This window comes from Benincasa hispida, chromosome 6 (assembly GCF_009727055.1).
Source record: "Benincasa hispida cultivar B227 chromosome 6, ASM972705v1, whole genome shotgun sequence".
Lineage (NCBI taxonomy): Eukaryota > Viridiplantae > Streptophyta > Magnoliopsida > Cucurbitales > Cucurbitaceae > Benincasa > Benincasa hispida.
Window position 1 is genome coordinate 26,317,013 of NC_052354.1, and position 14,117 is coordinate 26,331,129.

The following is a 14,117-nucleotide window of genomic DNA, read 5'->3' on the forward strand; positions in this document are numbered from 1 at the left end:
CAAGCCTTCGAGACGATGTCATGCAATTTACCAAGACTTGCCTTGTCTGCCAACAAGACAAGGTCGAAAGGGCGAAATTAGCAGGTCTGCTGGAACCCCTACTTGTGCCCTCTAGACCATGGGAGAGCGTGTCTCTGGACTTCATCACCCATTTGCCTAAGGTGGGAGAGTTCGAATCGATCCTTGTTATCATCGACCGGTTCTCAAAATATGCCACTTTCATCCCGACGCCGAAAATGTGCACAGCCGTGAGACTGCCCAACTGTTCTTCAAACACATCGTGAAATAATGGGGTGTCCTCGCGAGCATTGTTAGCCATCGGGACGGAAGATTCACTGGGACATTCTGGACAGAATTGTTCAAAATATTGGGGTCAACACTAAATATCTTCTCTAGCTATCATCCCCAAACTGACGGCTAGACGGAATGCTTCAATAGTATGCTCGAGGAATATCTTCGTCATTTTATCGACGCTAGGCAGAAGAACTGGGTCCAGTTGTTAGATGTGGCTCAGTTTAGCTTCAATAGCCAGCAGAGTTTCGCGACCGGAAAAACGCCCTTCGAAGTGGTGTGCGGTAGACAGCCACTCATGCCACACTTGGTGGACCACCCTTATGCAGGCAAAAGTCCTCAGGCACATAACTTCACTAAAGAGTGGAGCAGAACCTCTGAGATATCTCGCGCCTACCTAGAAAAAGCATCAAGAAGGATGAAGAAGTGGGCTGATAAGAAGCGGAGGGCCCTCGAGTTTCAGGCCGGGGACAAGGTCCTGATCAAGCTACGACCGGAACAGTTTCGTTTCCGAGGCCAGAGATACCAACGGCTAGTAAGAAAATATGAAGGTCCAATGAAGGTAATTGAGAAGATCGGGAGAACCTCATATAAGGTTCAGTTACCCTCATGGATGAAGATTCATCCTGTCATTCATGTGAGTATCCTGAAGCCCTATCATCCCGATCCCGAGGACGAACAATGAAACATGCTAAGGCGCCCACCAGTCACGATGAAGAGTTCCACTGAGAAAGAAGTTGCACAAATCCTGAATAAACATACGCGCCGTATTGGAAGACCCAGACGAGAACTGACAGAGTTCTTAGTGAAATGGAAGGATCTCCCCGATGACGAGATAAGTTGGGAGCGGGCCGAAGATTTGAAGAATGCAGCTCCAGCCCTTGTCAGCCCTTGCAGATTTTGAACAAGGTCAGTTGACGGGGACGTCAACCAATTAAGTGGGGGAGAATGTCACGGTCATGCCTGTCCAGGGCCTGTTGCCCATGGCCGCATGCCTGATCCAATCCCCTTCTAGCATACTTTCATATCTTGTATTGTATTAGCTTAGTTAGCTTGCTTTCTTTACATTTTCATTGTAAGTGACCACTCGCCCTTTTGCATATGCAAGGGAGCCAGTTGGCTTTTTGTTCAGAATGCACTATATGGGGATAAGACTAACCATTACTTCCTCATACCCGGAGTAGTACTCTATAAAGCTGTTGTTGTTGCTTATTGCTTTCTAGTCTACTACAATCTTTCTTTCTTTATTCACTCACAAAAACTTCTTACGAAAACATTTTCTCCAAACCCGTTTTCTAAAACTGTTTTCCCTAAAACGGGGGTGGAGGTTGCGAGAGGCACTCGGTGTGCTACCGGCAGTCCGTATTCGAGTTGGTTGACTTGTTCGTGAGCGGGAACAAGTGCCACACAATCGCCAAGAGAAGCTTCCGAAAGAGCGATTGTGACACAGAGCGAGCATTCCCACCAGCCACGACAAGAAAAACTAACTTTTCAGAGCAACAAAAAGAACACTCTTCTCCCCTTCAGTTTGTGCTGAATGTTGCTATTTATAGATTTTAGCACCTCTTGCCTCATTGGCCCCACTCTAAAAAGTTAGTTTTTGTTGTCCCCCTTCAGCTTGTGCTGAGTGTTGCTATTTATAGATTTTAGTGCCTCTTGCCTCAGTGGTCCTACTTTGAGAAGTTAGTTTTTCTTGTCGCAGCTGGTGGGCATGTCTGTTCTACTCCACGTTCCATTCGTCAGGCCGTATGTCAGAGAAAGCTATACGATTTCAGAAATCCTTGAGAATGCATTGATCTTATTGTCCATGAGTAATTACCGCATGCAATGATACCTGCTATCTGCAAAACAAAGGTTTGGACATCCTTTTTGCCCTCGTAATGTGGTCAGAGGGTGTGTTTGCGATACTTTTACAAGCTTCACGTTTCTAAGCCAACTTTACTTCATTCGATGCAACTTTTCCTCCCTATTGCCGCATATTCTAAGTAAGACGATATAAATAACTTGTATTTCTACAAGTTATCACACCCCAAATTTAGAAGTATACTTGTCCTCAAGCATATCTTATACTAACGCAATTCAGCTTAAGTCGAAGTCATTGTTTTGCGCCGATCAGCTACTCAGAATGTTATTCCTCTACATAATTTCTTAAAATCACTTGTTCTTTCTATCCTTTGAATGTTTCTTTAGAATATTCTACTTTAGTCTTACTTTAGACAAACCTCTTGCTCAAAGTTCCCTCTTGTTTCGAAAAGATTTCTCTTTCTTGTAAAAACGGAATACACCTTTTATGTCATAGCCTGGTTTGCATCATATCTTAGAGATCGTTGATCATGGTTACTCTTCATTTTGGCTTGCTCCTATGGGTGTCATGCGAACATTCAACTTTGGTTGTGTACCAAGCTCAACTTCAACTCTTATCCTTTGGCCAAGTTTTTACTTTAGCTGGACAGTGGAGTTAATCTCTTTTCTTTTATTCTTTTTGGTTGCGTCGATCCTGGCAACAAAAATCATCGCTTCAGCCGATTTGGCCGTGTCAATGCAATGGCAGATGAGGAAGCGAAGAAAAAGCTCGAAGACGAGCAGCGCATTGTGCTCGCCACCGAGCAACTTGAAAAAGAATTGCAAGAAAAGAAGAAATTGAGAGGAAGAAGAAGGAGGAGAAGGAGTTGCGCAGAAGAGCCAAAGCGCAGCGCAACATTGAGTTGAAAAGAAAAGAAATATAAGAATGGGAAAGGGAAAAAGAAGAGCAGGACAAGGAAAGGGAACGCGTCAAACGACAAAGGACCCGTCTTGCGGCCACTCAGGAAAAAGGAAAGGAAAAGGTGGAAGGCAGCGAGTCTTCGCCGGCCAGGAGGCGCCCAAAATTCAGAAAAGAAAATGATGAATTACTGATGGAGATGGACTTCTTCCCTACGCCGACCCCACTACCAGATTTCATCAACAGCATCATGGTTGAGCTTGGATGGGATACTTTCTGTCAATGCCCATCCATAGTCATCCCAAAGGTAGTGTGGGTCTTTTATCAAGGCAGGACCCACGACACCGAGGATGTGGTGATCGTCGATGGGAGGGTAGTGCCATTTAGCGCCCAGGACATCAATCAGCTTTATAAGTTAAAGGATTTCCTGGAAACACCCAACAACAAGCTGATTGACGATCCTGCTAAGGAGCATATGAAGGATGCATCAAGAATATTAGCGCAACCTGACACCACTTGGACGGTGTCTTTAACTGGCATTAAGACCCTCGCATCTAACTGTCTGCTGCCAGAAGCGCGTCTATAGGTTTACTTGGTAAAAAAGAGGGTCATCCTAACCACTCACGACAAAAAAATTTTAAGGGATCGAGTTATGGTCGCATACTGCATTGCGCGTGGCATCCCGATCGATGTGGGCAGATTAATTGCGAGGCAACTTAGAAGCTATGTAGGTCGCATCAGGGGTCAATACTTCTTTCCATGGACTATCTCTAGCTTTTGCCTATTTGTAGGCTCTGGCATCGAAGACGAGCCTATGCCAGAAGTCCATGGCCTCATCAGCACTAAAATCTGGAGAGTTCTTCTCAAGGATTTGGCTTAATGCGCCGCAACCACTCAGACCCAGATGACGGAAACATGACAAAGACAAGGAAGTTATCCAAGGCAGTGCATCACGTCAACCACCCAATGAACCCTTGGAAGAGCCTTCACCTTTAGTCATTCTACCACCAAGCCCCACTATTGATCTCTTTTTCCCTCTTCTCGATCATCTTGCCAACCTTCTTCTTATCCCTGACTCTGACCCTCCATCACCAGCAACATCCAACAGCCATCCCTCACCAGCCCACCAATCTCTTAGAGCTTCACCGCATGTTGATGACCCACATGGTTTGGGTGTTGGCCCTTCCACTCAGCCCCAAACCGATGCAGGCGAGACATCGATGGCACCTCCTCCCATCACATCTGTTGTTGCTGCAGTCGATGACATTCGGGGTTTCTTAAACCATGAACTCTTCTCCTTTTGCCAAACCTTCACGGAGCTACGTGAAAGCAACACCTGTCTCTTATACACATCTAGATGTGTATAAGAGACAGACGCAACATCTTCACCATTCGCCTGAATCAAAGGCAGTTAGAAAAATGCAACCATGAGTACTTCAACTTCTTAACCACATATTTACATGGCCCCATGGTGCCTCCCCATCTGCGACAGCCACTTTACTTTCAAGAGGTGCCACCTGGAGCTTCGCAACCTCTACCCAACAATGAGCCCCCGCCTCAAATCTAAATTTGAGGGTGTATTACTTTCCCTACCTTTGTATTTTCTTCATTATCTTTTGAAATTTTTGTGTTTGTTGCAATTACAATCTTTTGTACTTAGTCAATTTATGAATATTGAATGATTATCTTTCCTTATCCCTTGTACTTGGCCTTTTTGTTTATCTCATCCTTTGTGAATTCAATGTTGTATTTCCTTTTTCTTCTTTTGCGTTGTTTATTTACAATGCTATGATGAGTATTATGCATAACCTTAACGTAATTTCTTTACATATCGCATGTTCTACTTAACACCCAAACAATTATTTGCAGTAGTTTCAACTTTACCTTCTCTAATACAAGACTCTGCTCAAACCTTCTTTTCAAAATTTTGACTAAGTGTTTTATCTCTTCTTTCGTAACAATGTAATGAGGAGTAAGGGATGCATCTGAGGGAGAGTCCAACATCCCTTAGGATAAAGTTGACCCATCTAAAAAATAGGGTTTTTGACAAAATTGCTCAGAGACTAGCAGCCAATGTGGGGTTTGTACAGAAAGATCTAGAGAAGAGAATGACATTGAGAGGATGAAGGCACTAGGTGCCACAACATTCGAGGGTACCACTGACCTAGTAGATGCTGAAGCATGGTTGAATCAGATGGAAAAGTGTTTCCAAGTGACCGAATGCCCTGAGGGCCGTAAGGTCAAGTTAGCTGATTTCTGCATTAGAAAAGAGCAGAAAACTGGTGGAGAGTGATAGACAACAAGAGAAACAGATCATAAGTGATGACTTGGGATAAGTTTAAAAGAATCTTTGAAGACTAGTATCCTACTTCCTTTCGTGAAGCAAAAAGAAGAGTTCCTAAAGTTAGTACAGGGAAACATGACAGTGGTAGAATATGAACAGACGTATATAGAGTTATCCAGGTATGCTTCTACAATTATAGCTGAGGAGAAGGATAGGTATAAACGGCTTAAGAGTGGACTAAGAAAGGAGATTCGAACTCCTGTGATTACTATAGCTAACTGGACGGATTTCTCTCAGCTATTCGAATTAGCAATGAGAGTTGAAGAAAGCCTGGTAGAGGAGAGGCTAGACCGAGATATTTCTAGAAGTGACAAACGAAGGTCCACTCCGGGAGTTTCAGGAAAGAGAAATTTTAAGCGCAGTTTTGGTGGGCAAGCGACTTCCCATGCCAAAACAGTAGGAAGTCAGCATAGACAAAGCAGGTGAGGATCCAGTCAGCTAGCTGAGGGATCCAGGTCAAAGCATGCAGGTGAGTCTATCGCCAGTTCATTTAGGACACCACAATGTGTGAATTGTGGTAAGCATAATTTAGGACGATGCTATGAGGGGTAGAATGTCTACTATTAGTGTGGACAACCACGACATTATCAGAAAGGGTGCCCCCAGTTAGTTCTAGGGGCACAGGTTGAGTAAAGGACAACATCCCAGACAATGAATCAGCCCAAGACAAGGGGCAGTAGAAGATGAAGGTACGAGTAGTGTCAAACAGAAAGGAGTAAAAGGACGGCCACGTCAGTAGGGTAAGGTTTATACTATGACCCCGTAAAAGGCCGAGGATGCACCAGATGTTGTAATGGTATGGTATTTATTTATTATTGATATGCTCATGTGTTGTTTGATCCAGGGGCGACCCATTCATTTATTTCTAGTATGTTTGCATTGTATATTGATAGGATGCTAAAAAACATGCCTGAGGAATTAGTTATTTTTACTTCTGTTGGTGAGGTGCTAATGATTAATAAATGTTATAAGAACTGTGTAATTATGATTGAGAAATAGGACACGATGATTGACTTAATTCCCTTAGAATTGTTAGAATTTGATGTTTTTCTGGAGATATATTTTTTGTTTAAGTATCATGCATCTATTGATTGTCATAAAAAAAAAGTGATATTTAGAATAGCAGGCAAAATAGAGATAGTGTTTACATGGGAAAAGAAAATTTTCCCTACATGTTTAATATCAGTAGTAAAGTCTAGGAAGTTGTTGAGTAAAGGGTGCATAGCGTACTTGGCTCATGTATCAGTCTCACAAGTGAAGAAGCCAGGACCAGAGGATTTTTCAGTAGTACAGAAATTTACTAATGTATTTCCTGAGGAATTCTCAGAGTTACCACCTGATAGAGAAGTGGAGTTCACTATTTACTTGATTCCAGGAACAATGCCTATTTCTCAGGCACCTTATGAAATGGCACCTACTGAGTTGAAAGAGTTAAAGATCCAGTTGCAAGAACTAGTAGATAAGGCTTATGTATCGATTACAAATAGTTGAATAGGGTAACTATATGAAATAAGTATTTGTTACCTCGTATTGATGATCTATTTGACCAGTTATTAAAAGGATCATCAATGTTCTTCAAGATTGATTTGAGGTTAGATTATCATCAGCTAAAGGTCAGGGAGTTAGATGTCCCTAAGACAGCCAGCAGAATTAGATATGGGCATTATAAGTTCCTAGTTATGCCATTTGACTTAACTAATGACCCACATTATTTGTGGATTTGACGAACAAGATATTTCATCCATATTTAGATCAGTTTGTAATGGTTTTTATAGATGATATCCTGATTTACTCAGATAGCAGGGAAAAACATGTAAAACATCTGGGGATAGTATTGCAGACACGACGTGAAAAGCAGTTATATGCTAAGTTCAGTAAGTGCGAGTTTCGATTCGACCAGGTAGTATTCTTGGGCATGCAATGTTTGCTGTAGAAGTTGGTGTTGATCTCCAGGAGACAAAAGTCATAGTCAAATTGGAAGAACCTACCTCAGTGATAGAGGTACGTAGTTTCCTTGGTTTGGCATATTACTACAGGAGATTTGTTGAGGGCTTTCCAAAGATAGCTCTCCCATTAACTACTTTAACCATAAAAGATGCTAAGTTTGAATGGACAAGGAAATGTGAGCAGAGCTTTCAGGAGTTAAAGCAAAGATTGGTGTCCGCACCAATTCTAACTCTTCTAGTTCCAGGAAGAGAGTTCAAGATTTATTGTGATGCATCCAGACAGGGTTTAGCAGTGTGTTGATGCAAAAAGGAAAAGTAGTAGCTTATGCATTCAGACAATTGAAGGAAGCATGAGGGTAACTACCCTACTCATGATCTAGAGTTGGCAGCTGCGGTTATCTCTAAAGATTTGGAGACATTACCTATATGGTGAGAAATGTCATATCTTACTGATCATAAGAGTTTAAAGTATATTCTTGAACAAAAAGAATCAAATTTGAGACAGAGAATATGGGTAGAGTTGATCAAAGATTATGATTGTACTATCAACTACCATTCAGGTAAAGTTAATGTAGTCGCTGATGCTTTGAGCAGGAAATCAAGTCATTCCAAGGTTATGTGTAGTTCTCTAAGGGGAAGGTTGTTAGAGGAATTTAGAGTTGCTAATGTCGTTTTAGCATTAGGCCATTTGGGAGAATTGTTGGCTCATTTTCAGGTATGGCCTACATTGATCGATGATGCTGTCAAAGCATAGACAGGAGATCCTAGTTTCAGGAAGTTGGTTGAAGTAGTAAGCAAGCAATATAGATCAGATTATATGTTGAGACGAGATGGAGCTCTAATGAAAAAGAATAGGTTATGCATATCTAATAATGAGACATTGAAGAATGCAATCTTAGGAGAGGTTCATAGTTCGGCCTATGCTATGCATCCCGGTAGTATCAAGATGTACAGAACTTTAAAGAAGTCCTATTGGCGGTCTGGAATGAAGAAAGATATGGTAGGATATGTAGATAGATGCTTGATTCTTCAGCAGGTTAAGCTAAAATGTCAGAGACCCATAGGTTTGCTTAACCCACTATCAGTACCTGAGTAGAATTAGGAACATATTACTATGAATTTTCTATTTGGGAACATATTACTATGAATTTTCTATTTTCCTAGTGGCGATGATGGTGTATGGGTGATTATTGACGAGATGAATAAGACGACAAAGTTTTTACCAATCAAGATAACTTCTACACTTGATCAACTAGCTAAGTTATATGTTGATAGAGTCATGAGCCAGTATGGGGCTCCAGTATCGATCATATTAGACAGGGACTCGAGGTTCACTTCAGAATTTTGGCTCAATTTACAGAAGGCACTTGGTACTAAATGACATTTTAGTACAACATTTCATCCATAAACAGATAGACAGTCAAAGCGAACGATTCTGACATTAGAGGACATGTTAAGGGTTTCTGTGTTGCAGTTTAAAGGTAGTCGGGATATACACTTGCCATTAATAGAGTTCGTTTATAATAATAGTTATCATTCCTGTATTGGAATGGCTCTGTATGAAGCTCTATACTATATACCATGCAGAACTCAAATCCGTTGGAATGAAGTAGGGAAAAAGAAGTTAATGGGGTCAAAGTTAGTGCAAGTAACCTTAGATAATGTTAAGCTGATCGAGAGAATTTGAAAATAACTCGAGACAAACATAAAATTTATGCAGATAAACGAAGAAGAGAGCTAGAGTTTGAAGTTGGAGATTGAGTATTTCTTAAGTTATCACCCTGGAAATGAATACTCAGGTTTCACAGGAAAAGTAAGTTAAGCCCAAGATATATAAGACCCTACGAGATAGTTGAATGGGTCGAGCCAACAGCTTATAGATTGACCATACCTTATGAGTTATCCAAGATACATGATGTTTTCAATGTATCTATGTTGAGGAAGTATGTTTTAGATCCTGCTCACATTCTTCAAGATCAGCTAATGCAGCTGAAGAAGAACTTGTCATATGAAGAGGAACCAATAAAAATTCTAGACAGAAAAGAACATGTATTAAGGAACAAGACTATTCCATTGGTTAAGATGCTATGGAAAAATCACGGAATAGAAGAAGCTACATGGGAAGCTAAAAAGCAGATGAAGAACAATGATCCGCATTTACTCAAGTAATAGAGTTTAGAACAAATTTCGAGGATGAAATTTTCCTAAAGAAAAGATAAATTGTAAACCACTAATCTTGTTTTACTAGTTAATTATGTTTAAATTATCTTAATTATATATTAAAGCCTTTGTAAGCATGCATTTATGATGTTTGTATTAGGGTTGGCAAAATTCCTTACAGGGAATCCTCGATTTGACCGGAGATGGGGTCAAGGGTCCCCGAACCGAGGACGCGACAGGGATGGAGAGTGTATTCCCACCTCGTCCTCGTCCTCGCCCCGCCTCGATTAGGTTTTTAAATATATACATATATATATTAGGCATTTAACTTTTTACATTTAACTTAGTTTTTAATTTAGCACAATCTAAGCCCAACTATAGTGTCCAAGCCCAAACTAAATAGAATTTCAAAAAATCCCCATGGGGAAACAAAAGGGTAATTTTTTTTACAATTTGAGTATCTCGAGTTATTTGGGATTTTTGTATTTTGATTTTTTTTTTTTTTTTTTTTTTTGAGTTGGGGAGGGGGGAATATAGATTTATGTTTTATGTTTTTATTTTTTTTTTATTATTATTTTTTATAAAGGATGTTGGAGATTTAAATTTAAGTTTATGAGTTGGTTTGGTTGAGAGATTTAAGAAATTTCCTTTTTGGAAGGGAAAAGGAAATAAAATATATATCTATTTCATGAGGAAGTTATGGGGTCTTAAAAATAGGAGAAGATTTATTTGATTATTTTTTTTAAGGTTTAGGGTTTGAAAAGCAATTGTATTTATTTATTAGAGTTGCCACGTTCAGCATGCAAGGCTAAAGAGAGAGAGAGAGAAAAAAAAAGAGAAATTTCTTTCTCTTCCTCTTCGTGACTGCTACCTACCCTCCCTCTGGTTTTTCTTTTTTCGTTCGCATGTTGCCCACGCCGCCGGTGAGGTCCAACCGTTGGTTTTGTCTCCAACAATGTGTTGTCGAGCCATGTCAGCCGCTCACGCCTGATACAACCGCTTCCTCTAGTCTTCCAATCGTCCATGCTGCTTCCCTCCACCGTTTGTGCCGCTTGACCCCAGTCGTGCACCTTCCTTCGGTCGCCATCCATCGTCGGTCCACGCGCGTGTCAACCACATCCATTCTGTCATCGGATTCTTGTCAGTTTCTGCCAGTGTTTCTCGTTTGGGGTAAGATTGCAGCCACTTTTTGGCCTATCCTTGGTGATTCTTCATTGGCCATTAAAATTCTGGACTAAATTAAGTTGGCCATGATATGTTGATGTTCGGATTGGAGTTTTGAGGCGTGTTTTGGCACCAACGAGCAGCTTCAACAGTAAAAGTGGGGTGTTTTCGATGCTTGTGTTTTGGGGTTGCTGGAAATTGGGTTTTAACCCTTGCAATTTAGTGTCACACATAAGGTTGGGCTTATTATTTGAAAATTGGAAGTGTTTAGGGGCCACTTCATGTTGGGTAGTTGATTTGAGTATTCTTGGATATTTCTTTTGTATGAGTGACAACCTGAAAATTTAAATTGAATGTTGGTTAAGTTAGTGGTGGTTGTCCCGAGGTTTCTCAAAGCAAAGAGGGGATATTATATTAATTATATTAGATTTTATTGAGTTAAGTTACCTACTGCCAGTTCGCCCTCGAACCCAAGTATTGTTAGGTATTTGTTCCTATGTTGGCTTCTATGTTGGCTTGGAATATTATGACATGTTTGTTGGTCAATTGGAATTATGAAAGCTTATGTTTATGCCATGGAATTTCGATATTATGTATTGTTGCAGTGTGATTGATGCATGAATTGTGAGACTATTCTGAAATCTAAGCATGACTTAAGACTTTGATTGTATGCTTATGCCTATGTGAGACTGATAGTGACTATTAGCATTTTTATCAGGCTAATCGCATGTGATGAGCCTTCGGGTTCACACCTTATGTCTATGTACGGTGCTCCCTTGGGACCACCACTTATGTTTATAATTGTGTTCTTCCAAGGTTACTACCTACGAAAATGTGCCTCCGGGTTCGCCCCTTATGCTTATGCCTATGCTTATACCTACAATGCGTTTTGTGCACTTGAGCCCCGATAGAAAGACTAACAATTCACCTAGTGGGCTCAATAGTGGGTCGTTTACTGGGTATATTTTATACTCATTCTTTTCTTTCCATTTTTTCAGGTAAGGGAAAGGATTAGACGGTGAATGACAGGAAGAATCCATGACTCGACTGTTGGGACATGATGTCGCTTCCACATTTGTTCATTTTATTAATTTGACATGATTTTTTTTTTTTTTTTTTAAAAAAAAAAGAAAACTCTTGGTTATTTAGTTTATTCATTGGCTAATTCATTTATTGGCTTAATTTATTCTAAAATAAAGTAATCTCGAACGGTGTTTTCAGAATTTTAATTGTTTGAATTTTATTTAATGAAATGAAGTTTTAATTCCTTTACTAAATTTGTTGCGAGAGATTTATTATCAAGTCTATGCATGCATATAGTGGCGTTCTGGAAGTATAATGGAAAGATGGTGTTGGGTTTTATGTCCTAAAAACTCGCAGTTTGTAAAATGATAAACATTTTTTATAATTAATATACTTATTATTGATTTCATAAATTGTACAAACTAAGACCCATGACTATTGTATGAGTACTTGAACTTTATGTGGAGACATACGAGTGGATCGGGTTCGAGTAAATAGTACAAATGATCTATGGTACATGAATAAGGTTGGGTACCTTATTGTGGTAACACCATTGGATGCGGCCTACTCTGTAGTTGTTACAAAAGAGATGTAAAGTGCTACATACGATGTGATCTTAATTTGTACATGTTATGACATGAGGAGTGGGGGCGTCCTATGCAATGAGTTTGCATAAGATCAGGACCAAGAAATAAGTCACTCTTACTTTATAACGTTGTTTACTGTTTAAGATTGACTATTTCACCTAGATGACCTAGGTAACTCGATCTTAATTCTGAGCTAACTATGAACTCCTGTTTATTCGGGATTGCCCTTAGATTTGCATAGTTGAGGGTTGACTCAACAACGACGACTTAATATGACTCCCATTTCAGGGGTAAGATCGGATAGATAGCTGGAGAGATAGGGTGCAAGACAGAGTTCACGCCTATCCGATTTAGGGATAGGAGAAAGGTTGTTCTCTCAAGTACTGAATCCAAGTCTTGAATAAGGGATCCCACTCTCTCACTGGGCTGAGAGAGTTTGGTTTGGTGATTGGATCACAAACTAGTTTTTCATTAGAAGATCAGTAGGGACTTGAGGAATAAGACGTAATTTCGGGGGTAAAACGAATATTTGATCCAACCGTTATTACGAACAACCTGTGAAGGATCGACTTGCTGATTATGGTTAAATCATGTGGATATAATATATCTACAGTGAGGGGAGTGCAACTATGGGTTTTAGTGGAATAACTCATTAGTTAATGATTGGAGATTAATCTGGTCTAATGAGTTTAGCCAATTAATCTCGGATCGTTGGAGCCCATGATCTGTAGATCCGCGAGGTCCCCCTACTAGCTCGTAACGGACTTGCTCTAGAATAGTGTGATAAGTTAATTTGAAACGTTCAAATTAGAATTAAGGGAATTAGTAATTATATGAGATATAATTATGATTAATTTTAGAATTAAACGGAATAGGAGAATTTATATATTTAAATATGATTTAAATATATAAAGATGGATATACATTAAAATTAATTTAATATTTGATATTAAATTAATTAAATTTTATTTAATAATTAATTTATGAAATTAATTAAAATTTTCATTTTTTAAAATCAAAATAGATTTTATAAAATCAAATTTTGATTTTTAGATAAAATTGAAAAATTGGAAAATCAAAACACAAAATGGAAAAATGAGTTTTTCCATTATCCATCTTTGAAGTAGCTCACTCATGAAGCAACATCTTAGCCTTGTCTTCTTCTAGCATGAGCTGCAACTCATGCAACTCTTCTCTTTGCATGTTGATCTGAATATAATGTAGAGATTGGAGTGAAAATCGGGCATGCAATCTATAGAATTTTGAGAGAAAATTCGGCTTGAAGAAAGGTTCTTCAACAAAGGTTGTTGCAGTGATCTTTTCTCCTTCATCCCTTGATTCAAGCTTGTTTTGAGTCCCACAACTCAATCTAAAGCACCAAGAGAATAGTTGGGAAGATCTTGAGGTGGTCTACAACAAGATATGGAGAAGATTGCAGCTGGAGAAGGGGTTTTGAAGAAGTTTTACAAGAGGTATGTCTTGAAACCCAATTTTTTGTAGAAGCATGCTTTATATTATGCTAAAATTAGTGAATTTGAGTACTTAGATGATCCTTGTGCTTCCACTGTTGTTTATACAATCTTACGGTATCAGAGCATCAAATAAGCATTCAATTCGATTTAATTTTAGTTTGGTGGGTGTTTTATATAAGAAATATGAAACTGGTGCACTGATATGGTTTTCTGAGTTTTGGCTGTTTAATTCTTTTTAATTTCTCATTTAAATTTGTAATTGGCTCTTGCTTGATGAGCTTTAATGTGTTCCCAAGAGTTTGTAATTTATTTGAAGTCATTAGAGTTGAAATTAAGCTGTAAATCGAAGAAACAAACGAAGAGGCCGAGTTGCAGTTTCAGAAAAACAGCCTCTGTTCTTATTGTCGTTGTGGTTCCAGTTGCTAAACG

The 14,117-nt window shown here is 39.4% G+C and overlaps 1 long non-coding RNA gene across 1 annotated transcript in view; it reads left to right on the plus strand.

The window, feature by feature from the left end:
* The window catches only part of LOC120079604, a 22,519-nt gene extending 10,746 nt beyond the window's left edge, over positions 1-11,773 (plus strand). Inside the window, exon 2 of the long non-coding RNA XR_005482284.1 lies at positions 11,605-11,773. This is a non-coding gene — a long non-coding RNA (uncharacterized LOC120079604). The remainder of the gene's footprint in view (positions 1-11,604) is intronic.
* The last annotated feature ends 2,344 nt before the right edge of the window (positions 11,774-14,117 follow it).